At 37.4% G+C, this 25,185-nt stretch overlaps 1 long non-coding RNA gene across 1 annotated transcript in view; it reads right to left on the reverse strand.

Annotated features, from left to right (window-relative positions):
* Positions 1-24,591, reverse strand: part of LOC115859304 (uncharacterized) — an 81,547-nt gene extending 56,956 nt beyond the window's left edge. The window contains exon 1 of the long non-coding RNA XR_009566393.1: positions 24,496-24,591. This is a non-coding gene — a long non-coding RNA (uncharacterized lncRNA). The remainder of the gene's footprint in view (positions 1-24,495) is intronic.
* Positions 24,592-25,185: the final 594 nt, after the last annotated feature.

Raw genomic sequence — 25,185 nt, forward strand, 5'->3', positions numbered from 1 at the left:
GCCGACCCTCCTTGCAGTAGAAAATCTGCTTGTAAATAATAATTGGTCCTCCTTGTAATCCATTCCTCTGTATCTGCAGTTTCTCGTTACCCTTGGATTCAACCAACCTCGGATTGTGTAGTTCCATAGTACTTACTATTGAAAAAAATCTGTATATAAGTGGGCCCATGAAGTTCAAACCCTCTTGTTCAAGAATCAACTATATATTGTTGAATAGATACATAATCTATTATATTAATACTACTGTACTCATTTTTATAAGCTCCAAAGAAAATATTCTAGTTGACATTTTTATTCCATGCCATAGAACTGTTTGGTATTTAGAAATGATAAAACCTGCCAAACTGCATCTTGACAATAAATTTTAGAACAAAATAAGCAATCATGTCAATGAGGCTTTTAATAACTGCTCATGATACAACAAAGCATTTTAAATTATCATGAAGTAAGCACTTCGTTTACATTTAACTAACTAGGCATGGACTGTATACTAATTAAACCATCACAGTGAGGGATACATCATCATGTGCTGAAAATACACAGATAGTTCTTAATTGGAATTCTTATACAGGCTTTAAAAAGGGGAATGAAGATTGCATGTTAATTTTAAATTGTTTTGTCAAGATGTCTGTTCTAATAGTTTTAAGAGACAACACTTTCAATCAGGGTTGGACAAACCACCACCACATCCAGTCTACAAGCTGTTTTTGTAAATAAAGTTTTATTGGAACACATCCACACCCATCTCTTTACTCATTGTCTGTTGCTGCTTTTACACTCTGAGGCTAGAGTTGCGTAGCTGCAACAGAGACTGTATGAACTGGAAAGACTAAAGTAATTACAGCCTGGACATTTGTAGAAAAAGTTTGCTGACTCCTCCTTTAGATGAATTCAAACTCAATTCTGTGATATACTGTATGTTCTTGAATAATTTATTAAGCTTCTATTGGTCTCATTTTTCTAATGAACAAAATGGGAATTAAATGACCTAACGTTTATAAATTTCCTCGTGCATATAAGGTATTCAAATTATTCTTAAGGGAGTATTTGCTTATATCAATACATTCTCTACAGCTTTTTATTTCCTGATTATTTGGCACTATTCAAATTTGCCTTGTAGATTACTAAATATTATGTAACTATGCCACTTATTCCATGAGTACACTAAAAAAAAAAACTATTTATAACAGGTGCTGAGTTAGAGCCTGAGGATACAACTATGAACAAAAAAAAATGTGTTCCCTGTCTTAATGGGACTTATAGCCTAACAGAAGATAAGGACAATTTGCATAAGTAATTATGTGACAGCCTGTTAACTGCATGATTGAGAACAGACAGACACAGTAGGAGCACCTAATAGTTTTGGCACAGTATAAGTATTCTAGGGCTTCTATAACAAAGTACCGCGGACTGGATGGCTTAAACAATAAAAAATTAGGGGATGGGGCTTCCCTGGCGGTGCAATGGTTGAGAGTCTGCCTGCCGATGCAGGGTACACGGGTTCATGCCCCGGTCTGGGAAGATCCCACATGCCGCGGAGCGGCTGGGCCCGTGAGCCATGGTTGCTGAGCCTGCACGTCCGGAGCCTGTGCTCCACAACGGGAGAGGCCACAACAGTGAGAGGCCCGCGTACTGCAAAAAAAAAAAAATTAGGGGATTCCCTGGTGGGCCAGTGGTTAGGACTCAGTGCTTTCATTGCCATGGTCCAGGTTCAATCCCTGGTTGGGGAACTAAGATCCCACAAGCCATGCAGTGCGGCCAAAAAAATAATAATAAAACAATAAAAATTTATTTTCTCACAGTTCTGGAGGCTAGAAGTTCGAGATCAAGGTGTCAGCAGGGTTGGTTCCTTCTGAGGGCTCCAAAGGAAGGATCTGGTCCAAGCCTCTCTTCCTGGCTTAAAGATGGCCATCTCCTCTCTGTGTCTTCCAATCGTCTTTCCTCTGTACATGTCTATATCCAAATCTCCTCTCCTTATAAGGACAACAGTCAAATTGGACTAGGTCCTACCCTGATTACTTCATTTGAACTTAAGAAAGACCCTGAATGCAGAGCTCTAAAGACCCTATCTTCAAATTTGGTAATATTCTGAGGTACAAGGGGTTAGAACTTCAACATACGAATTTTTGATGGATCATGTTTTTAGGTTTTCTATATTCTTAACTGATTTGATGGCTATTTATTCTGTCAATTGCTGAGAGATGGGTGTTGAAATCTTCAATTATTATTGTATATTAATCTATTTCTCTTTTGAGTTCAAACTCTTTTGAGTTTTTGCTTCACAGTCATTTGCAAATAGGACTGAAAGCCAAGTATCACTATTCCAGAGTTCTTTAGTGAATGTAGCCTACCTACATTTATGAAGTATTCTCAAACACAATATCAATAAAAGCCACTATTCAGATATCATGCATTTCCTTGATAGGTACTGACAGATTCCTAAGATGCTAGGTGAAACTCCAAATTCTGTTTTCCAATTGGCATATGGTATAAAATTTTTTAAAATGAGTCTTCAATTAATATGGACATATATTTGGCTGTGAACCTAATACATTCAGTCTTTGTGTTGTCCATTTGCATTCCTGAACTGCGTATCAAGAGAACGATATTTTAAAGTGAGTATTTTTTTCTGTTTTCTTTCTTTTATGGTTAATTCAGTTACCCTATTTTTAAAAGGGAATAATTACATCATTTGTCCCTTAAAGATCCCAGCTAAGTTTAATATCCTGCCATTTGACTAGAAAGATACAGATCCCAGTATCACATGAAGAACATGTGAAATGACATGTGAATGATGTGAAAGACGCTCTCTTATGCTTCAAAAGCCTCTGTTGTTACGTAATGACCTTTATAAAAATAGGATATATATTGAAAAATATCAAATTACCCAATTTCTTTGGATTATGTTTACTTTCCTAAGGTCATTTAGTCACTTAAATAGTTATTGCCACTTCTTTTCCCCTAAAATGAGTCTTTATCAATTTTCTTTTTTTTTTTTTGCAGTACGCGGGCCTCTCACTGTTGTGGCCTCTCCCGTTGTGGAGCATAGGCTCCGGACGCACAGGCTCAGTGGCCATGGCTCATGGGTCCAGCCGCTCCGCGGCATGTGGGATCTTCCCGGACCGGGGCACAAACTCGTGTCCCCTGCATTGGCAGGCGGACTCTCAACCACTGCGCCACCAGGGAAGCCCATCAATTTTTATAATATTAAAAGAAATTAAGCATTGGGGAATATTTTACAGTGTTAGACAGTGAAAGAGTCAATATATTTGTACCTTTGTTTAGGGACTTGACAATACAGTGTCACTCATGTTAATTTAAACATTCTAAGTGCACATAAACATTAACACCCATGGCATCTTAAAATATTTTGGCTTTATCATGTCACAGATTATTTTATTTAATCTCAGATCATAAAATACATGAAAATTATAGCTTCTAAATTTAAGTTAATTTGACACAAAAATGATTTTATAAATGTTTTGTGAATTTCCTTATTCCATTACACATTTACAGAGTATAACTGAATAGAATAGCAGATGGCAAAAAAACATTATGTAGCTATCATGTTGCATAATTCTATTGAATTTAAATTCATTAAAACACATGCCATTTTAAGAGTAGTGTCAGTATACTGAATTCTACACATCTAAATTATGCTGTTTTATAGAAACAACATATCATTTTTCAATTAGAATGTCAAAGATTGCAATCTATAAATGTAAACAGTTTGCCCCACTCTGTTGCAAAGCAGAAACATGACAAATGGAAATATGTATCATAATACATTGAAAACACTGATATTCTCCATATTTAAATCCAGTGGAGCTAGTGATTTATAACAGTGACTAGAGATGGGTGAAAGTATACATATGAGAGAAAATATTCATGTGAAACTGGGAATTCCTTTTCCCATGAAATCGAATGGCAATTTTTTTTTGTTTTTTAAGATTTTGTGTTTTTAGGGCTTCCCTGGTGGCGCAGTGGTTGAGAGTCCGCCTGCCAATGCAGGGGACGTGGGTTCGTGCCCCAGTCCGGGAGGATCCCACATGCTGCGGAGCGGCTGTGCCCGTGAGCCATGGCCGCTGAGCCTGCGCATCCGGAGCCTGTGCTCCGCAACGGGAGAGGCCACAACAGTGAGAGGCCCGCGTACTGCAAAAAAAAAAAAAAAAAAGATTTTGTGTTTTTAAACTTATTTGGCTTTTTAAAAGATAGATGGTATAATCATTTGCTATTAACATGTCATATAATTCAGTCTTTAATAAAAGAAACCAATTTAACAATAGCCATAGCTTTTTAGTTACTTTTGAAAAATCGGATATACAGTACTTTGTTATGCCTTCTAGTGGTATTCACTTAATATCTTCATGTCACATTTGAAAAAAATGCATAAATTGAAAACAAACTTACTAAGCTGGTAACCATATCTTTAAACTGATGGCCATGCCTGTTGGGATATCTCCTTTTGACCAATCTTCCTGACATCAAGAAGCTCTCAGGGCTAGATAGTGAGTTTTGCCCATGACTAACTTATGCTTGGGTGCATTTTCTTTACAGTCAGCCAACAAGGATAGGGTCAATCATCAAGCTTAACTTCCATTTTAAGCAAAAATATCCAAGATTATTCTAGAAATATTTGTGTTTCCTGACTCTTAGTATACACAGAAAACAAAAATAATTAATCTGGCTTGTTTGAAATTCTTAGCGGTATTTGCTAGAAGCCAGAAAGTGGAAATCAGCGGGATTCTGGGCAGCATATAAGAATAGCAGGAACGGACTAATGTTGAGCAGGTACTGTGGTCAGAAACACGTATAATTTACATGCTATTATAACACCCTTGTGCAGCACTATCATTCTTTTTTTTCTTTCCCTAGGTAGAGGAGGAAACCAAAGTTTGAGGAAGTGAAATATGTAATCTGATATCACACAGAAACTTACAAAACTAGGACTTGAATATCATTCTAATCACATCGTCTCATTGAAGCAAAACAATGTGGAATCATTTCTTCTGACCTCCCTGCTTCCTTGAGGACAAAATATTTGTGTCTCTTAAAATAGCCATGTCTCCAATTACACATCAACAGGAAACTATGAATTTTCACATCCCAAAATACCGCAACTCAATCAATAACCCTTCGGCTCTAAAGTTCAGAGCATCTGTATGGCATCCCCTAAAGTATCAAGCAATTATACCTCCTCTCTTTAAAAACTTCCCTAGTTCATTTATTCATGTGGCTTCTTCCTCAACAGACAGTAAAAGTTATGAGCACCCAAACAGGAAAAGGTTGCAGAAAGCTCCAAAATTAGTGTCAGTTTCCACTTCTTATAATCAATTCAAGACCCCTAGTCGGTCTAAATAGCTTAGATTAAATTGTTAGCATTTCTCCATTATACAGATTTAAAAACAGCAACAACAATAACTTGATGTCCAGCTAACTAAGCTATTGGACCAATTTCACACAACACCAGTCAGTACTGAGCCATAATTCCTAATTCCCAGTGCAGTGTTCTTTCCATTCCTTTTACACAGAAGAAATTGAGTTTTATTCTAATTTTAATTAAAGTCTAATCTAATTATAACTAAAATATAGGTCGCAATTATAACGTAAGATAGAAAACAAACATCTACTTGATGGTCTAGTGACTGAGGCTGGGATTTCTCATCCTGAATATCTGATAGGAGAACTTAAGCACTTATTGTAAAGAATCTCATAAAATTCTGCAAAAATGTCAAATCTCAAAGAAAAAATAAAGCTATAAAAGTGTGTCCTTATACATGCAAATGTACACATGGATGAAGGAATATTGTAATGGGATATAGATGTGTATTATAACCTAGTAAATGGAAACTTTTCAAGACTAGACCCTAAATTTAGAGTCATAATTAGTCTCTAACAGGCCTCAGTAGGAATTAGAAATAGATCTCTCCTTCAGGTAAACTCAATCCAACAAGTCTTCCAATTTAGGGTACAAAGCATGGCTAGAATTTAGCACCATGTGACTCTTTGACCAGGCACTCTTACATAGGACACTGTCTGCATGATACATGTGTCCTATATAGGTCTACCTAAGTGAATGACTCCCAACCCTCCAAAATTCACTTGCTACAAATTATATCTACCAGAGAAAAACATATAGATGGAATTAGAACATGCTGTTCAGATTTCTTATGCTATTTTTAGGATTTGAATATGTTTTTTATTTCTCTATTCATGTGTGTATTATAAAGCTTTTGTAAGAGGTTTGAATCACCTCTTATTTTATGTATTTAAATAGGCTTGCTGGTATATCATAAAACATACCATCTTGAATTCTAGAGACTATAAACCACAACCATTTTAACACGCTTTCCAGCTCCTGGACCCATTCAAGCTTTAGTATAAAGCCACGTGAAAGTGACATTCAGAAGCAAAACTATGAGCAGAAAACAAGTTAATACACATTTGTTGGGTTGGTTGGAATGTAAAACCATAGTAAAATTCTGATACACCTGAAGTTAGTCATTTGCCTTTTTCGAGGCAATCAAAATTCAAGATTATATATAGATATCATTTGGATCTCCTTAATTTTTCTTTATTACAACTGGAAATGAATTGTAAGTGAATTCATCTTTAATGCTCCAGTATTGCTTAGTATTATTTTGTAGATAATCTCCCAAGATGTTATCATCATCCATCCATTTGGTATCAAAAATATTTAAATGACATTCAGTCCAGCAACTAAAATGAAACTTATCACACACTTAAAACTATAATCTCCTGGAAAGCAAAGAATTTATGGCTCTTGCCTTCCAGAAAAGTGAAATAGCAGCTTTATGTAGAGTTGATTCTACGGCTACAGAGACTGCAGGCATGATTTGAGGGAGAAGTGTTTAATATTCTACAACAAAATGTTCAGACATACCATTTGTTCACTTGCCTCTTTTACTTACAACAAGGGGACTGTCCATCAACCAGTGACAAAACGTTATCACTACCTTTCAATTTACCTGTAAAGTGAATCACAGCTGAGAGTGTATGAACTAAATAAATTGATACTTGGCTCTTGGGGATGACATGCTAAATAATAATATTCCAGCAGGCAGTCCTTTGCCACAAGTATGCACTTTGTCATTTCAATGGTTATTTGATTTGAGAGAATAGAATCAATAAATCTCTGGGGCTTCCCTGGCGGCACAGTGGCTGGGAGTCCACCTGCCGATGCGGGGGACGCGGGTTCGTGCCCTGGTCCGGGAGGATCCCGCGTGTCGTGGGGCGGCTGGGCCCGTGAGCCGTGGCCAATGGGCCTGCGCGCCTGGAGCCTGTGCTCCGCAGCGGGAGAGGCCGCGGCAGTGAGAGGCTCGCGTACCGCAAAAATAAATAAATAAATCTCTGGATTCTAATTTAAGACATTTAACAGAAAAGTTCAGAATGATGGTTAAAGCAACAGAGCTTCCCAAAGCCTTCTGATTTAGAACTGCTAACAAATCTTTATTTGAATTGGAAAATTGTCTTCTTCTTAACTGGTGAAAGAAATTGGGGAAGATTAATAAAAGGGATTCTAGGTAGAATAAGGTGTGCTTTCATTCCAGAGAAAAGACTAATAAGTTTATATGTTGAAATAGCACATGAAAAGTAAATTATGAGCAAGACAAGATGGTAGGAATACATTTCATTTCATCTCTCCTGCCAATCACAACAAAAAGCCCTAGACAAAAATATACAAATGACCTGTGAGCAGAACTCTGATAACCTCAATCCCCAGTCAGTGCTAAGAAGACTGTGGTAGAGTCCTGTCTTCTGAGTAACACATAAGTGAAGCACAGGCTCTATAAACTAAATTGACATTTGAACCACAGCCCACACAAATGAACCAGGACTTCCGAACATAACAGGTTGACTACCTGCTTAAATAGAAGACTTAAATAGGAATCAGAGTCATGTAACATAATAGGCAAAATGTCAGGATACAATCCAAAAGTACTTGTCACTTGGAAAGTCAGGAAAATCTCAAGTCAACTGAGAAACTACAATCAGCAGATGCCAACACTGAGATCACATGGGTGTTGAAATTGTCAAGTAAGTATTTTAAAGCAGCTATCCTGGGCTTCCCTGGTGGTGCAGTGGTTAACAATCCACCTGCCGATGCAGGGGACGCGGGTTTGAGCCCTGGTCTGGGAAGATCCCACATGCCGTGGAGCAACAAACCCTGTACGCCACAACTACTGAGCCTGCGTTCCAGAGCCCGCGAGCCACAACTAGTGAGCCCACGTGCCTCGAGCCCGTGCTCTGCAACAAGAGAAGCCACCGCAATGAGAGGCCCGCACACCGCAACGAAGAGTAGTCCCCGCTCACTGCAACTAGAGAAAGCCCGCGCATGGCAACAAATACCCAACGCAGCCAAAAATAAATAAATAAAATAAATTAAAAATAAATAAATAAAGCAGCTAACCTAAAATTGGTCCAGTCAGCAACTACGAACATTCTTAAAACACAAATGAAAAAATTAGAAAAACACAGCAAAGAGATGGAAGATGTAAAGAAACAAATTCTAGAAGTTTAGAACTGAACATACAATAACTAAGAACAAAGAAACTTAGTAGCAGAACGATTGTGAGAGGAATAAAAGAGTGAACTTGAAGATAGAAAAATAGAAATGATCCAATCTGAACAACAGAGAGAGAACAGAATTACAAAAAGTGTAACTAATAAAATGTAAAATAAATCACAATATCCTATCACATATGCATTAGATTGGCAAAGTATAAGAAGCATCATTGTGTTGGTATATAGAGCAATAAGGTCTCTAATAAACATTGTGTTGGTGTACAGAGTAATAAGGCACTTTGGAAAGCACTTTGGCAATACATATCTGGTAGGTGATGACATGTATAGCATCTAGCATTTCTAAGATTCATATTCTACAGAAATTCTACCACATGTGCCCAGAGAAGTATATTAAGTTGCTAATTGGAGGATTATTTGTAAAAATGAAAAAAAGCCCTGTTTATTAATTGAAAAGATATATTTTAGACCATTCAAACATTTCTTCAATACAGAGTAACTAAAATGAATTAGTTACATTTCCATATGCCAACATTTAATTTAAAGCTGAGTGAAAAAATGAAAATTAAGTAACATTTCAGAGAATGAAATGTTTGTTGCTATTTACTATTAATGTAAACAAAATTTTAAATGATACCACATTTATTATGAATATATAAAGATGCAGTAAAGTATAAAAATTATATACTGATTAGTGGTTATGTTCTGATTAGTGAGAACTTCTTGGCTGTAGTGAAGCTGACTGTGTTTGAAAAGGGCTTTAAAATAAACTTCAAGAACTATGACTTATATCTTATACTTTTATTTTGAAAATAATTGAAGCCTAGCATAATATTAATAGTCTGTTAAATCTGATAGTCCAGGAATGTTTGTCATATGTCTCCTGTACTTTCTGTACACTTTTTATAATAGAGAGTTTAATACAGTACACAGTGTTTCAAATAGTTTATTTTTCTAAAAAGTATAGCTCTCTTGCAGGCCTCCTGGAGCACCAGGAATGAGATCTATGCCCTGCAGAGTTCAGATTTTCTGTGTTCCTTAGTCTCATTCTAATTTTCTCCTAACATGTACTTCTTGTTCATTTACCATCAAGATATCCTGAGCCTCATTAGAAATAGCTTAACTTAATTTAGCTCCTTCATTTCCAAGTAACAGACATCATATGTAATTTTCCAGGAAGATGGAAACCCCAGCCAACAAGAAACTGATGTCTAAAAAGAGGGTAGCTTCACTTACTTTCTCTTTCTACTTAGAATATTTATTTTAATTTATAATAAAATATTTAGTTCAGACACTATAATGTAGAAATGTAGCTATTGTTGGGAGAAGCTAAAGGTCCGTTCAAATCAAAAGGGGTACCTAATAGCCGAATAAATTTTAACAATTATTTTAGGACTAATGATATACATCATAATAACAAAAATAGTAAGTATTATTTATTGATTTTATTATAGCTAGATATGGTGCAAAATAAGTTACAATGCATATCTCACATGTGAGAGACTTACAAACGAACCAGATCTTACATAAGAATAGAACACTGACCCACGATTTGTAGCGATGAGTCCAGGAAGCCAAATCATAATCTCCGTAGCAATTAATCCCAAGAATCAGGACTTAAAAACTGCCAGCTTCCCTAATTTTTACCTTTGATTCCAATTTAGAGACAACTGGAGAAACCCAAACATGCTCTCCTCATTACAAGGATGCCCCACTTCTCATTAGTCTGCCTCTGGGTTTCCTGGCCAACCACACCCAACCAGAGCATACTTAAAATCTTCTGATTTTTTACTAAAAAGCTTTTATACACTTCTGCCTGCCTCTGAGTCTCTGACAAATCCAGATGATGGTGCCTGACTCCCTTCCTATCCTATGTATATACATAGTCTTCACTTGTTATTGTTGGATGGTCTTCATTTATTTCCATATGTGTGTCATGAAATTTACTCCTCCTGAGATCTTTATAAAGAAAGGCATTATTGTTCCCATTTGAGGAAAACGAGGCAAAGGAAAACATATGTAACGTGCCAAAGTACCACACAAAGAAATTAACGAGAGAGCTGTGGTTTGAACCTATAAAGTATGATTCCAGAGCCTCTACTCTTAGTACTATGAAAACTGTATTAAGCTATCTTCAATAAAATTACTAGTGTCAGTCAAAGGGAGAAAGCTGTGTTACAGTGATGCACATCCTCTAAAATCTCAGTTGTTATAATATCTCAAAAGATTAGCCTTCCCTTGTTCTCCATAAACATTGCCTATTGCTTGAAAGCTCTGCTCTGCATCTTTTCACCTGGAACCAGGCTTCTCACACAGCCATCATTGATGGCCAAGGGAAAGAGAGAGCAAGGCCATCGCACTCTGGCTCGTAAAGCTTCCACCTGGAATTGACACCCATCACTTCCGCTCACGTTGTTATTGGCCAAAGCAGGCCACATATTCACCTACTTTTGAGATGCAGGAGGTACTATCTTTCCACGTACGTGGGAAGAGGAATGATTAATTCAGCTACTGAGCAAAATAATATAAACCATCTTTGTTGTTTAAATCCCTTAATCATATTATAAATGAACAGGTCTCTGACTCTTCTTCAAAGTAAAGACAACTTCAATGGTAAAAATACAAATACTCTTTCTTTAATTCTCAGTGTACTTAAGCCTCAGTAATATGAGGGGATTTTCAGTAAAGTAGATTCAAGTGCTTTAAAGAGACAGTTGTGTCTTTGAATGCAAATAGACCTATAAATATATATATCAACAACGTAGAAATTCTCATGCTGGTTATAAACCTCATAACAAATGGTGTCTGTATACTTCCAAACTCAGCTGGTCCCTGACTTAGTGGCCTCCGATATATCAACATCATAACTAGTGATGGAAATAGAATTCCTTCTGGAGCTTCTTTTTATCTTGGGTGACTTAGTTCAGAAAATCGTTTTATTATTTTGTCAAATAAATAGTATAGTTCACTGAAGAAGAAAAGCCAAAAATTGATAAGCCAAAAATTAAGCAAAAATAAAAAAAGTTATGCATGATTATTCTACCCAGAAGTAATAGCTATTAATATCGTGGCGTTCTGTAAACTTTTACTTCCCTGCATCAGCACAATGCTTGCCATGTAGTAGGCCTTGAATGGATTTTGAACGAACAAGTGAATATGCATATTCACATTTAAATATATGCATTTCAATAAAAATGGTATGATATTCTTTTAAACAGTATTCCCTTCCAAAATGGATCTATAAATTTTGAAATGTGTTTGAAAACTATACAAAGAATTGCTCTTAAAAGCAAACAAAAGATAGGTCTTTAGACAATTTAATTTGGGGTATGAAATTACCAATCTGACTATTTACATATATCAAAGATTCTCAGTAGTACTATATTAAAGAAAACTGCTTAATCTTGATGAATTCAGGATTTCCAACCTTACTAAACAGATTTTTTTTCTTCATATCAGCTGATTCTAGAAATATAATCTTCTCTCTTACATCCTCATCACAGAAATCTCGTCTTATCCATGACCGTAAAATAGGCCACTTTATGCCCTCTTTGACCTCTTGTACCCTGCAGCTACTGCTCATTGGATCAACTATGAACTTCTGATCCAAGGTAGACAAATGAGAGATGGTTCAAAAATATAAGAATTAGGGCACAGGTACTCATTTGGAAAACAAATGGAAAATCTTGGGGGTTGAGGCCATTGTTTAAGGACAATATGTAAGTAGATCAATGAACTGAAAAACAGATTAGAGAGAAAGTGAAAACTGAAGCAGATACACAATGAGAAGCAAAGTCAAAGAGACAATTAACTATTTAGAAAGAGAGAGAGAGAAAGAGAAGTTACCTGACAACAACGCAATTCCCCCGAGCCTAGCATACATTCACAATTGAATTCCAAAGATTCCCTTACTTCTTTATGTTAAACATCATTTTAATCAAACTTATTTTTACCAGTAGTTAAACAAAACTACTGCCATTTTTTCTTAATGAGTATATAATATTACACTGAGAAGTTCCATAATTCATTTAAACCATCTCATATGTTTGAACATTCAGGTGGTTTCTGACATACCTCCTCATTCTGGACAAGTTCAGTTAAAAAAGAACTAAACCTTCAGGCCACTTGTCGCTCACACCTGTGCACCTGTGTGTCTCTCCCTTTTATTTTTTCTCTACTCCAATCAAGATGAAACAGGTTTGAACTCTGCTGCCTTTTGTCCCTCCTACCCTATGTAGCAACTCTCAAGCACTAGTTGTCATGGGAAAATAGAGTCTTATGGATGTACCTGTGTTATCTAAGACTGCCAGGCTGCATTCTGATATGCTAAAGAAAATCCCCCTTCTCTTGATAAAGCCGGGTTTTCAAGCTTATTGTCCTATTGCCAATTTAAACAAACAAACAAACAAACGAAAAAAATCTCGTTTGACCGTCAAAGCTGAAAAATGACTTCCTTGTTTCCAAGAGTATTTATTGAAACCCAGAAAGTCATTTCTTCAAGGGGATCGAGGATGGGGAGAGGAAAGCCTCTAGAACAACAATATTTACATGATATGGAAATATATCTGAAAATGTTTTTAAGCACTTTTTCTATTATATATAATTTATTATAGGTTTAAAGCAATATAGGCAAAAACACAAAACAAGTATGAAAAACAGAAGAATAGGAAAACATATAGGAGGATGTCCTAAAGTAAAAATAAAATAAAATAAAACTTTATAGGGGAAATACTGTACAGAGGGATAGCTTCTTAGCAAGGATATGAATATTTAATATACACTGACATACAGCTTTACTGCTGATATTCAAGTTTTTTTAAATGCAGAAAGAATAACTTAACGCACTTGATTTTTATTTTTTTACAACAGAATAGAGATACGAGTCCCTATCCTTTGTCAGCTTGAAAATCTTCACAGTTAGAAGCCAACAAAGGTTTTTAAATCAAGGCACATAACCACAGGTTACAGTTACATTGTCTTCCAGTAAGACATATGTGCATGCTTTGGAAAGCAACAATTTATCTTCTACCATCATGAAAGTGTTAAGAGATCTTTCCTAAAAAGATGCTGAACCTTTGGCAGGCACAAGAATGAGATACTTAAAGGCCCATGCTTTTACTGTATTTTGCTTCTTTCAATCTTCTGTGTGAAGATCCCAGAGTGTATTTTTTATTATTCTGTGACCTGTTTCTGTATCAACGTGAACTAGTAACTCCTCTGGATGATGTCAGGCTCAAAATAAATTTAACCTCATGCATCCCATTGATGATATAGTTCGTTTGTAACTTGGCCAGTCCTCTTTTCTGCTATTTAGCTCTTTACAAACACAGGGACAGGTGAAAACCTAAAAAGGGGAGGGTGTGCAAGAATAAATTATCTTATATTCACCTAATTCCACAGAAAGCACGGCACTGAAGTACACTGTGAGATAAAGAACCACTAGACTGGTGCTTAACTTTATTACTGGTGTACCAGGCAGCTTTAGCCACTTTATTACTTTTGCTAATTAATTAATTTGTTTACTTTATTTAACTTTATTTTCTGAGTAGAGTTGAAAAATATTACAATCTTCTTCTCAGCCAAACTTCTAAGGCATGAAAGTCTCCAATATCACAGATAATCAGAGATGGCAGGCTCCAGATTCCGAAATCTGGAGTTGAAAATGTATTTTCTATTAAGTTCCTTACATATTTACTTAATTGACCAAGAGCTTATCTCCCTTCCTGAAACCTTATAATTTCTTTACACCTGAAATGTCCTTAACACTTTAACATAAGGCTTGCTGACTCATATCGGTTTCAATCCCAGGAGGACATTTTATAGGATGCTATATAAATATTAACTCTTTCTGCTTTAAAATATCTGGCACAGTGTCTAGCTCATATACTATAGTTAAGTCTTGAAGAAAGAAAGAATGTCCTTGCTGGATGAGAATTTAAGTACAATTTGAAACCTGAGTCTGACACTTCAAGAGATGTCCATATTCTAAAAGCATCTGAAACTACAAATCCAAAATAATTAAACAATTCTCAGTTCAAATAAACTGTCAAAGGACACATGCTGAACATTATCCAATTTCTAAACTTCCTAATTTGACTTCTCAAGAGAAAGAAGCTGAAGGAGGCAAAGGTTCATGACTTTTTGGTATATATGACCTGGGGTATTTCCCCCAAATCTAAAATGCTGTAAGAATGATAGAATGGGATTGGTAATTCTAATTTTCCCAGTAACTCTTAAGCAATTATGTCTTACTGAACTACCTAAGTACCTATATAATCTTATTTCCTGCTACTGCTCTTCACGTGCCTTAAACCCAACTGAACTTTTACTGTTATTACACGCTTACCACAATTTCTCTTTTGTCTGTGCCATTTCCTCCTCTCTGAAATGTCTACTCTATTCACTGCATGTCTGTATTTTATCTGTTAGTTAAGGTCCAGCTTCTCCAGGAAGCCTCCCCTAGCTGGGAGTATAAACGCCTTTGAAATCTGTAGCGATTAGCTGTCCATTTCCTGGCACAGTGCTCGATCCCAGGCTGAATCTCTGAACAACACGAGCAAGTCTCCACTGCAGGGGAGAAAATTTGCCACCTCGAAGTGTGTCTCTTTGGCATGAGGACTGTCTGGAGCTGGTTCTTGAGAAATAAAAGACTCAGGAAGTTTTTCTTTTTATCTCCTCCTTAACTACCTAAAAGACTTTAGATGGGGAGCCTGCACCATGAAGACAGCTACTACTGAAGATAAATTCTTTTTATGTCGGAAAGACTTGCATGGCCTGGCAAATGTATGTTTACCAAACCTTTGCTCTTTTCATCTGCCTATGAACTGTCTTCCTCCACTTTGAAGTCCCAGACCCCTTCCCCCTCAACTGTCTGTGGGTCTCATATTCTTATGGAGCCTCTCTATTGTATGTATGTAATTAAATTTTTTTCTCCTAATCTGTCACATGTCGATTTAATTCTTAGACCATCCCAAAAAGCCTAAAAGGGTAGAGGAAAAGCTTTTCCTCCCCAGCTCCATCTTCCATAGAGTTTGTTATAGAACAAACATTAAACAAATCGTTGTATCATTAATTACGTAAGGTACATTAAACATAAATATCTCTGATATTTGTTTTGTTATTTTTAAATGTGGTGATTTCGACTGTCTTCATTTTGTGATTATCCTAAAGTTTTAGCTTCTATTAAAAATGTGATTTTTTTCTGAGGATGCTTTGGTCTTATTTATATGTTTTATCATTTCATTTAAAACAAAATCTGTGTGCCTTTTGTACCACTCTATTTCTGCTTTATTTTCTTCTAAACTATACTTTTCATGTTTGTGTGAATGTATTGGGAATGGCATTCTTCAAAAATGATTTCTTGGGCTTCCCTGGTGGTGCAGTGGCAGAGAGTTCGCCTGCCGATGCAGGGGACACGGGTTCGTGCCCCGGTCCGGGAGGATCCCACGTGCCGCGGAGCGGCTGGGCCTGTGAGCCATGGCTGCTGAGCCTGTCCGGAGCCTGTGCTCCGCAACGGGAGAGGCCACAACAGTGAGAGGTCCGCATACCGCAAAAAAAAAAAAGATTTCTCCATAATCATTGTATAGTCCTAAATTACTCCTGCAGTTCTTTGAATTCTTTTTTCCCCATAAGAGCTTCATATATCTCATCAATAGCTATGTTTCTAGTGACTGCTAAATTTTACAATCATTTTTATTTAAAATCTAGAGTTTGTATATTTACATACTAGTTCTAAGGTGACTTCAAAATAAATACAGTGCTATACCACCACCTAAAGTTATAGAATATCTGTTCCACTTTTTTTTGGTTGAGAAATTGTATCTGCTCCGAATCCAGGTTTTGTGTTATTTCTATTATAAATTCTTCTCTTAGGATCAACTTATTATCCTGTTAAATTGATTCTTTCTATAGCTAGAGTAGCCTTTATTTGTCAATATGGTCTCTTCTCAAGTCAGAATTTCCACATTGCAGATGAATTTTTGAACAATGCAAGTAACATTTTCTTTTGCCATAGTTACCCAGCTTTTTAGCAAATTGTAAATATGAGTTAGAGAATGGGTTCCGGCGTGGAAAGCTTACTATTAGGTGCAGTGAAGAAAAGCAAGGTATGTCATTGAAGTAACTGGGGCCTCACAAAAGTATGTGGATGGGGATTTAATGCTATGAGGAAAAGTTTCAAAACTAATCAAATAAGATAAAGCACTGCCACTTTTCAGCAGAGAAAGAAACTGTATGAGAAAAAAATGAAGTGAAAGGACTAAATAGCTCAGTCACTTGCTTGGAAATTTATTTATTCATGTGGATAATGGTAATTTTTAACTGAGAATGTGTATCACAAAGCACTTCCTCTTAAATGGATCCCACAGTGTTTAATATTTACTCATATTAATAACAAAGTGGGTTGAAAAGAAAAGTAGCAGCAATTGTCCAGCTGCTATAGTTATACTTGATAAAGAAAAGGGGAGAAATTATTTAACTAGAACAAATATAATAACAATAAAATGGTCATAAAATTAGGATTAAAAATGTCTTGGGACTTCCAGGAAGATGGTGGAAGAGTAAGACGCGGAGATCACCTTCCTCCCCACAGATACACCAGGAATACATCTACACGTGGAACAACTCCTACAGAGCATCTACCGAACGCAGGCAGAAGACCTCAGACCTCCCAAAAGGCAAGAAACCCCCCACGTACCTGGTTAGGGCAAAAGAAATAAATAAACAGAGACAAAAGGATAGGGACGGGTCCTGCACCAGCGGGAGGGAGCTGTGAAGGAGGAAAAGGGTCCACACACTAGTAAGCCCCTTCACGGGCGGAGACTGCGGGTGGCGGAGTGGGGGAGCTTTGGAGTCGCGGAGGAGAGCACAGCAACAGAGGTGCGGAGGGCAAAGCGGAGAGATTCCAGCGCAGAGGATCAGTGCCGACCGGCACTCACCAGCCGAGAGGCTTGTCTGCTCACCCGCCGGGGCAGGCGGGGCTGGGAGCTGAGGCTCCAGCTTCAGTCGGAGCGCAGGGAGAGGACTGGGATTGGCGGCGTGAACACAGCCTGCAGGGCGTTAGTGCACCGCGGCTAGCCGGGAGGGAGTCCGGGGAAAAGTCTGGACCTGCCGAAGAGGCAAGAGACTTTTACGTCCCTCTTTATGTCCTGGTGTGCGAGGAGAGGAGATTAAGAACGCTACTTAAAGGAGCTCCAGAGACACGCGCGAGCCGCGGCTAAAAGTGCAGACCCCAGAGACAGACATGAGACGCTAAGGCCGCTCCTGCCGCCACCAAGAAGCCTGTGTGCGAACACAGGTCACTATCCACACCCCCCTTCCGGGGAGCCTGTGCAGCCCGCCACTGCCAGGGTCCCGGGATCCAGGGACAGCTCCCCCGGGAGAACGCACAGCACGCCTCAGGCTGCTGCAATGTCACGCCGGCCTCTGCCGCCACAGGCCCGCCCCGCACTCCGTGACCCTCCCTACCCCCCCACCCCACCCCCCCCCCGGCCTGAGTGAGCCAGAGCCTCTGAGTCAGCGGGCTCAACCAACCTTAGCCACTGGGGACAGACACTAAAAACAATAGGAACTACGAACCTTCAGCCTGCAAAAAGGAGACCCCAAACACAGTAAGATAAGCAAAATGAAAAGACAGAAAAACATACAGCAGATGAAGGAGCAAGATAAGAACCCACCAGACCTAACAAATGAAGAGGAAATAGGCAGTCTACCTGAAAAAGAATTCAGAATAATGATAGTAAAGATGATCCAAAATCTTGGAAATAGAATAGACAAAATGCAAGAAACAGTTAACAAGGACCTAGAAGAACTAAAGATGAAACAAACAATGATGAACAACACAATAAATGAAATGAAAAATACTCTAGATGGGATCAATAGCAGAATAACTGAAGCAGAAGAACGGATAAGTGACCTGGAAGATAAAATAGTGGAAATAACTACTGCAGAGCAGAATAAAAAAAAAAGAATGAAAAGAACTGAGGACAGTCTCAGAGACCTCTGGGACAACATTAAATGCACCAACATTCGAATTATAGGGGTTCCAGAAGAAGAAGAGAAAAAGAAAGGGACTGAGAAAATATTTGAAGAGATTATAGTTGAAAACTTCCCTAATATGGGAAAGGAAATAGTTAATCAAGTCCAGGAAGCACAGAGAGTCCCATACAGGATAAATCCAAGGAGAAATACGCCAACACACATATTAATCAAACTGTCAAAAATTAAATACAAAGAAAGCATATTAAAAGCAGCAAGGGAAAAACAACAAGTAACACACAAGGGAATCCCCATAAGGTTAACAGCTGATCTTTCAGCAGAAACTCAGCAAGCCAGAAGGGAGTGGCAGGACATATTGAAAGTGTTGAAGGAGAAAAACCTGCAACCAAGATTACTCTACCCAGCAAGGATCTCATTCAGATTTGATGGAGAAATTAAAACCTTTACAGACAAGCAAAAGCTGAGAGAGTTCAGCACCACCAAACCAGCTCTACAACAACTGCTAAAGGAACTTCTCTAGGCAAGAAACACAAAAGAAGGAAAAGACCTACAATAACGAACCCAAAACAATTAAGAAAATGGGAATGGGAACATACATATCGATAATTACCTTAAATGTAAGTGGACTAAATGCTCCCACCAAAAGACACAGATTGGCTGAATGGATACAAAAACAAGACGCATATATTTGCTGTCTACAAGAGACCCACTTCAGACCTAGAGACACATACAGACTGAAAGTAAGGGGATGGAAAAAGATATTTCATGCAAATGGAAACCAAAAGAAAGCTGGAGTAGCAATTCTCATATCAGACAAATAAACTTTAAAATAAAGACTATTAGAAGAGACAAAGAAGGTCACTACATGATGATCAAGGGATCGATCCAAGAAGAAGATATAACAATTGTAAATATTTATGCACCCAACATAGGAGCACCTCAATACATAAGGCAAATACTAACAGCCATAAAAGGGGAAATCGACAGTAACACATTCACAGTAGGGGACTTTAACACCCCACTTTCACCAATGGACAGATCATCCAAAATGAAAATAAATAAGGAAACACAAGCTTTAAATGATACATTAAACAAGATGGACTTAATTGATATTTATAGGACAGTCCATCCAAAAACAACAGAATACACATTTTTCTCAAGTGCTCATGGAACATTCTCCAGGATAGATCATATCTTGGGTCACAAATCAAGCCTTGGTAAATTTAAGAAAATTGAAATTGTATCAAGTATCTTTTCTGACCACAACGCTATGAGACTAGATATCAATTACAGGAAAAGATCTGTAAAAAATACAAACACATGGAGGCTAAACAATACACTACTTAATAACAAAGTGATCACTGAAGAAATCAAAGAGGAAATCAAAAAATACCTAGAAACAAATGACAATGGAGACACGACGACTCAAAATCTATGGGATGCAGCAAAAGCAGTTCTAAGAGGGAAGTTTATAGCAATTCAATCCTACCTTAAGAAACAGGAAACATCTCGAATAAACAATCTAACCTTGCACCTAAAGCAATTAGAGAAAGAAGAACAAAAAAAATCCCACAGTTAGCAGAAGGAAAGAAATCATAAAAATCAGATCAGAAATAAATGAAAAAGAAATGAAGGAAACGATAGCAAAGATCAATAAAACTAAAAGCTGGTTCTTTGAAAGGATAAACAAAATTGATAAACCATTAGCCAGACTCATCAAGAAAAAAAGGGAGAAGACTGAAATCAATAGAATTAGAAATGAAAAAGGAGAAGTAACAACTGACACTGCAGAAATACAAAAGATCATGAGAGATTACTACAAGCAACTCTATGCCAATAAAATGGACAACCTGGAAGAAATGGACAAATTCTTAGAAAGGCACAACCTGCCAAGACTGAATCAGGAAGAAATAGAAAATATGAACAGACCAATCACAAGCACTGAAATTGAAACTGTGATTAAAAATCTTCCAACAAGCAAAAGCCCAGGACCAGATGGCTTCACAGGCGAATTCTATCAAACATTTAGAGAAGAGCTATCACCTATCCTTCTCAAACTCTTCCAAAATATAGCAGAGGGAGGAACACTCCCAAACTCATTCTACGAGGCCACCATCACCCTGATACCAAAACCAGACAAGGATGTCACAAAGAAAGAAAACTACAGGCCAATATCACTGATGAACATAGATGCAAAAATCCTCAACAAAATACTAGCAAACAGAATCCAACAGCACATTAAACGGATCATACACCATGATCAAGTGGGGTTTATTCCAGGAATGCAAGGATTCTTCAATATATGCAAATCCATCAACGTGATACACCATATTAACAAACTGAAGGAGAAAAACCATATGATCATCTCAATAGATGCAGAGAAAGCTTTTGACAAAATTCAACACCGATTTATGATAAAAACCCTGCATAAAGTAGGCATAGAGGGAACTTTCCTCAACATAATAAAGGCCATATATGACAAACCCACAGCCAACATCGTCCTCAATGGTGAAAAACCGAAAGCATTTCCACTAAGATCAGGAACAAGACAAGGTTGCCCACTCTCACCACTCTTATTCAACATAGTTTTGGAAGTTTTAGCCAACGCAATCAGAGAAGAAAAAGAAATAAAAAGAATCCAAATCAGAAAAGAAGAGGTAAAGCTGTCACTGTTTGCAGATGACATGATACTATACATAGAGAATCCTAAAGATGCTACCAGAAAACTACTAGAGCTAATCAATGAATTTGGTAAAGTAGCAGGATACAAAATTAATGCACAGAAATCTCTGGCATTCCTATACACTAAGGATGAAAAATCTGAAAGTGAAATCAAGAAAACACTCCCATTTACCATTGCAACAAAAAGAATAAAATATCTAGGAATAAACCTACCTAAGGAGACAAAAGACCTGCATGCAGAAAATTATAACACACTGATGAAAGAAATTAAAGATGATACAAATAGATGGAGAGATATACCATGTTCTTGGATTGGAAAAATCAACATTGTGAAAATGACTCTACTACCCAAAGCAATCTACAGATTCAATGCAATCCCTATCAAACTACCACTGGCATTTTTCACAGAACTAGAACAAAAAATTTCACAATTTGTATGGAAACACAAAAGACCCCGAAAAGCCAAAGCAATCTTGAGAACGAAAAACGGAGCTGGAGGAATCAGGCTTCCTGACTTCAGACTATACTACAAAGCTACAGTAATCAAGACAGTATGGTACTGGCACAAAACCAGAAATGTAGATCAATGGAACAGGATAGAAAGCCCAGAGATAAACCCACGCACATACGGTCACCTTATCTTTGATAAAGGAGGCAGGAATGTACAGTGGAGAAAGGACAGCATCTTCAATAAGTGGTGCTGGGAAAACTGGACAGCTACATGTAAAAGTATGAGATTAGATCACTCACTAACACCATACACAAAAATAAGCTCAAAATGGATTAAAGACCTAAATGTAAGGACAGAAACTATCAAACTCTTAGAGGAAAACATAGGCAGAACACTCTATGACATAAATCACAGCAAGATCCTTTTTGACCCACCTCCTAGAGAAACGGAAATTAAAACAAAAATAAACAAATGGGACCTAATGAAACTTCAAAGCTTTTGTGCAGCAAAGGAAACCATAAACAAGATGAAAAGACAGCCCTCAGAATGGGAGAAAATATTTGCAAATGAAGCAACTGACAAAGGATTAATCTCCAAAATTTACAAGCAGCTCATGCAGCTTAATAACAAAAAAACAAACAACCCAATCCAAAAATGGGCAGAAGACCTACATAGACATTTCTCCAAAGAAGATATACAGACTGCCAACAAACACATGAAAGAATGCTCAACATCACTAATCATTAGAGAAATGCAAATCAAGACTACAATGAGATATCATCTCACACCAGTCAGAATGGCCATCATCAAAAAATCTAGAAACAATAAATGCTGGAGAGGGTGTGGAGAAAAGGGAACCCTCTTACACTGTTGGTGGGAATGTATATTGATACAGCCACTGTGGAGAACAGTATGGAGGTTCCTTAAAAAACTACAAATAGAACTACCATATGACCCAGCAATCCCACTACTGGGCATATACCCTGAGAAAACCATAATTCAAAAAGAGTCATGTACCAAAATGTTCATTGCAGCTCTATTTACAATAGCCCAGAGATGGAAACAACCTAAATGTCCATCATCGGATGAATGAATAAAGAAGATGTGGCACATATATACAATGGAATATTACTCAGCCATAAAAAGAAACGAAATTGAGCTATTTGTAATGAGGTGGATAGACCTAGAGTCTGTCATATAGAGTGAAGTAAGTTAGAAAGAGAGAGACAAATACCGTATGCTAACACATATATATGGAATTTAAGAAAAAAATGTCATGAAAAACCTAAGGGTGAAACAGGAATAAAGACACAGACTTACTAGGAATGGACTTGAGGCTATGGGGAGGGGGAAGGGTAAACTGTGACAAAGTGAGAGAGAGGCATGGACATATATACAGTACCAAACGTAAGGTAGATAGCTAGTGGGAAGCAGCCGCATAGCACAGGGAGATCAGCTCGGTGCTTTGTGACCGTCTGGAGGGGTGGGATAGGGAGGGTGGAAGGGAGGGAGACGCAAGCGGGAAGAGATATTGGAACATATGTATATAACTGATTCATTTTGTTGTGAAGCTGAAACTAACGTACCATTGTAAAGCAATTATACTCCAATAAAGATGTTAAAATGAAAAAAAAAAATGTCTTGGGGCCTTCCCTGGTGGCGCAGTGGTTGAGAGTCTGCCTGCTAATGCAGGGTACATGGGTTCAAGCTCTGGTCCGGGAAGATCCCACATGTCGCGGAGCAACTGGGCCTGTGAGCCACAGCTACTGAGCCTGCGCGTCTGGAGCCTGTGCTCCACAACAAGAGAGGCCGCGATAGTGAGAGGCCTGCGCACCGCGATGAAGAGTGGACCCCGCTTGCCACAAGTAGGGAAAGCCCTCGCACAGAAACGAAGGCCCAACACAGCAAAAATAAATAAATAAATTAATAAACTCCTACCCCCAACATCTTAAAAAATAAAATGTCTTGGTACACAAGGTGTTCATATGAACAGAGATATTATAGAAGAGAGAGAAAATGCAAAGGTAATCTAAAAAAGTAATTGGAAAAGGCTATTTTTAAAATATTTTTTCTGAACTCAAGAAAGACGTATGGATAAACAGGATGATCCTTTTAGCGCAAGGTTCTCAGTACAGCACTATTGACATTTTGGGCCAGTTAATTCTTTGTTGTGGGGTACTGTCCCATGTATTTTGAAACGTTTAGCAGCGTCCCTAGTCTCTACCCATCAAATGCTAGTAGCATCCCCAGCCCCCAAGTTGTGATGACCAAGTGTTTCCAGACATTGCCAAGTGTCCCCGTGGATGGGGTTAGGGGGAGGTAAAATTGCTCATGGTTGAGAACTATTGCTTTAATGCAATAGTCACATAAAAAAAAATCAAAACAAACCAGCTTCCTTAGTCACAGTATGGATTTTACGTAAAACAAACAAACAAAAACCAGATACTGTCTATAGTTTTAAAGCCTACTGGGGAGACATTAACCTTTACCTGTGGCACAGGTATTGCATGCTAGAGTTAAAGTATTACACATTCAATGCATATTTTACAAATGAAAGAGTTTGTAGTTGTGCCAGCAAATCCTATGCTGTTTGCCTTTAGCAGCTGTAGCAAAGATAAATGTCTCAGCAATCCAGTTTTAAGGAAATCTCTCTTCTTAGAATCATTCCTATTATACTGTTTTAAAAACCCCTATTGAAAACAACAGCCCAAAACATAAAAATAAAAAGTAAAACAGAAACAAAGAAGTGTATTGTTAAAGGTTCCTGGAACTTCTCAGCACTAATGACTACAGATTTTGTTGTTCTGATCTTGGCTGCCTACCTCTTACATCAGCTCCTTGCATTTCAGTGAGGTGGAATCTTCCAAATATTCTGGCTTCAATCTTTGTCCTAGAACCAGCTGGGCCACAGACCTGTTAAGAATCAATTCAGATGTTTCAATAAAACAATTTTTGTCCTGTTCTGTCTGGCCATTCTTCTAAGTGGCCTGAACTGAATGTGCAGGGCAGCTATTTCTCTAGACTTTTCTAATCAATCATAAAATTGAAATAAAAATTATAAAGTTTTAAGATTTTTAAAATTTACCCCAGTATATAATTATTTATAAATTATACACCAATACAGTTTTACTAATATAATATGTATGTCATTACACACACAGAGATAGATATTAAAAAGGGATAGAATGAATATAGTATAAGATAGATTTTATATTTTAATGATACAAATTTTTTTGATCTCACTAAAAATGTTATTCATTCTAATTTTTAGTGAAAGCAATGTGATTCAATATTTACCTTTGGAAAACCTTGTTTAAATACATTGAGATACAGCAACTCAAAAATCTAGCTTCAAGTTCAGTATTTTTTGATATATGACTCATAATGACCATCACTGAAAAAGCTATGTTACAGTAACACAATTTATAAAGAAGAAAATATATACCTGGGACAAGTTTGCAATTATCAACAGTAAATATAAATCTACACTGGGGGCACTTCCCTGGTGGTCC

Source organism: Globicephala melas, chromosome 13 (genome assembly GCF_963455315.2).
Source record: "Globicephala melas chromosome 13, mGloMel1.2, whole genome shotgun sequence".
Classification (NCBI taxonomy): Eukaryota; Metazoa; Chordata; class Mammalia; order Artiodactyla; family Delphinidae; genus Globicephala; species Globicephala melas.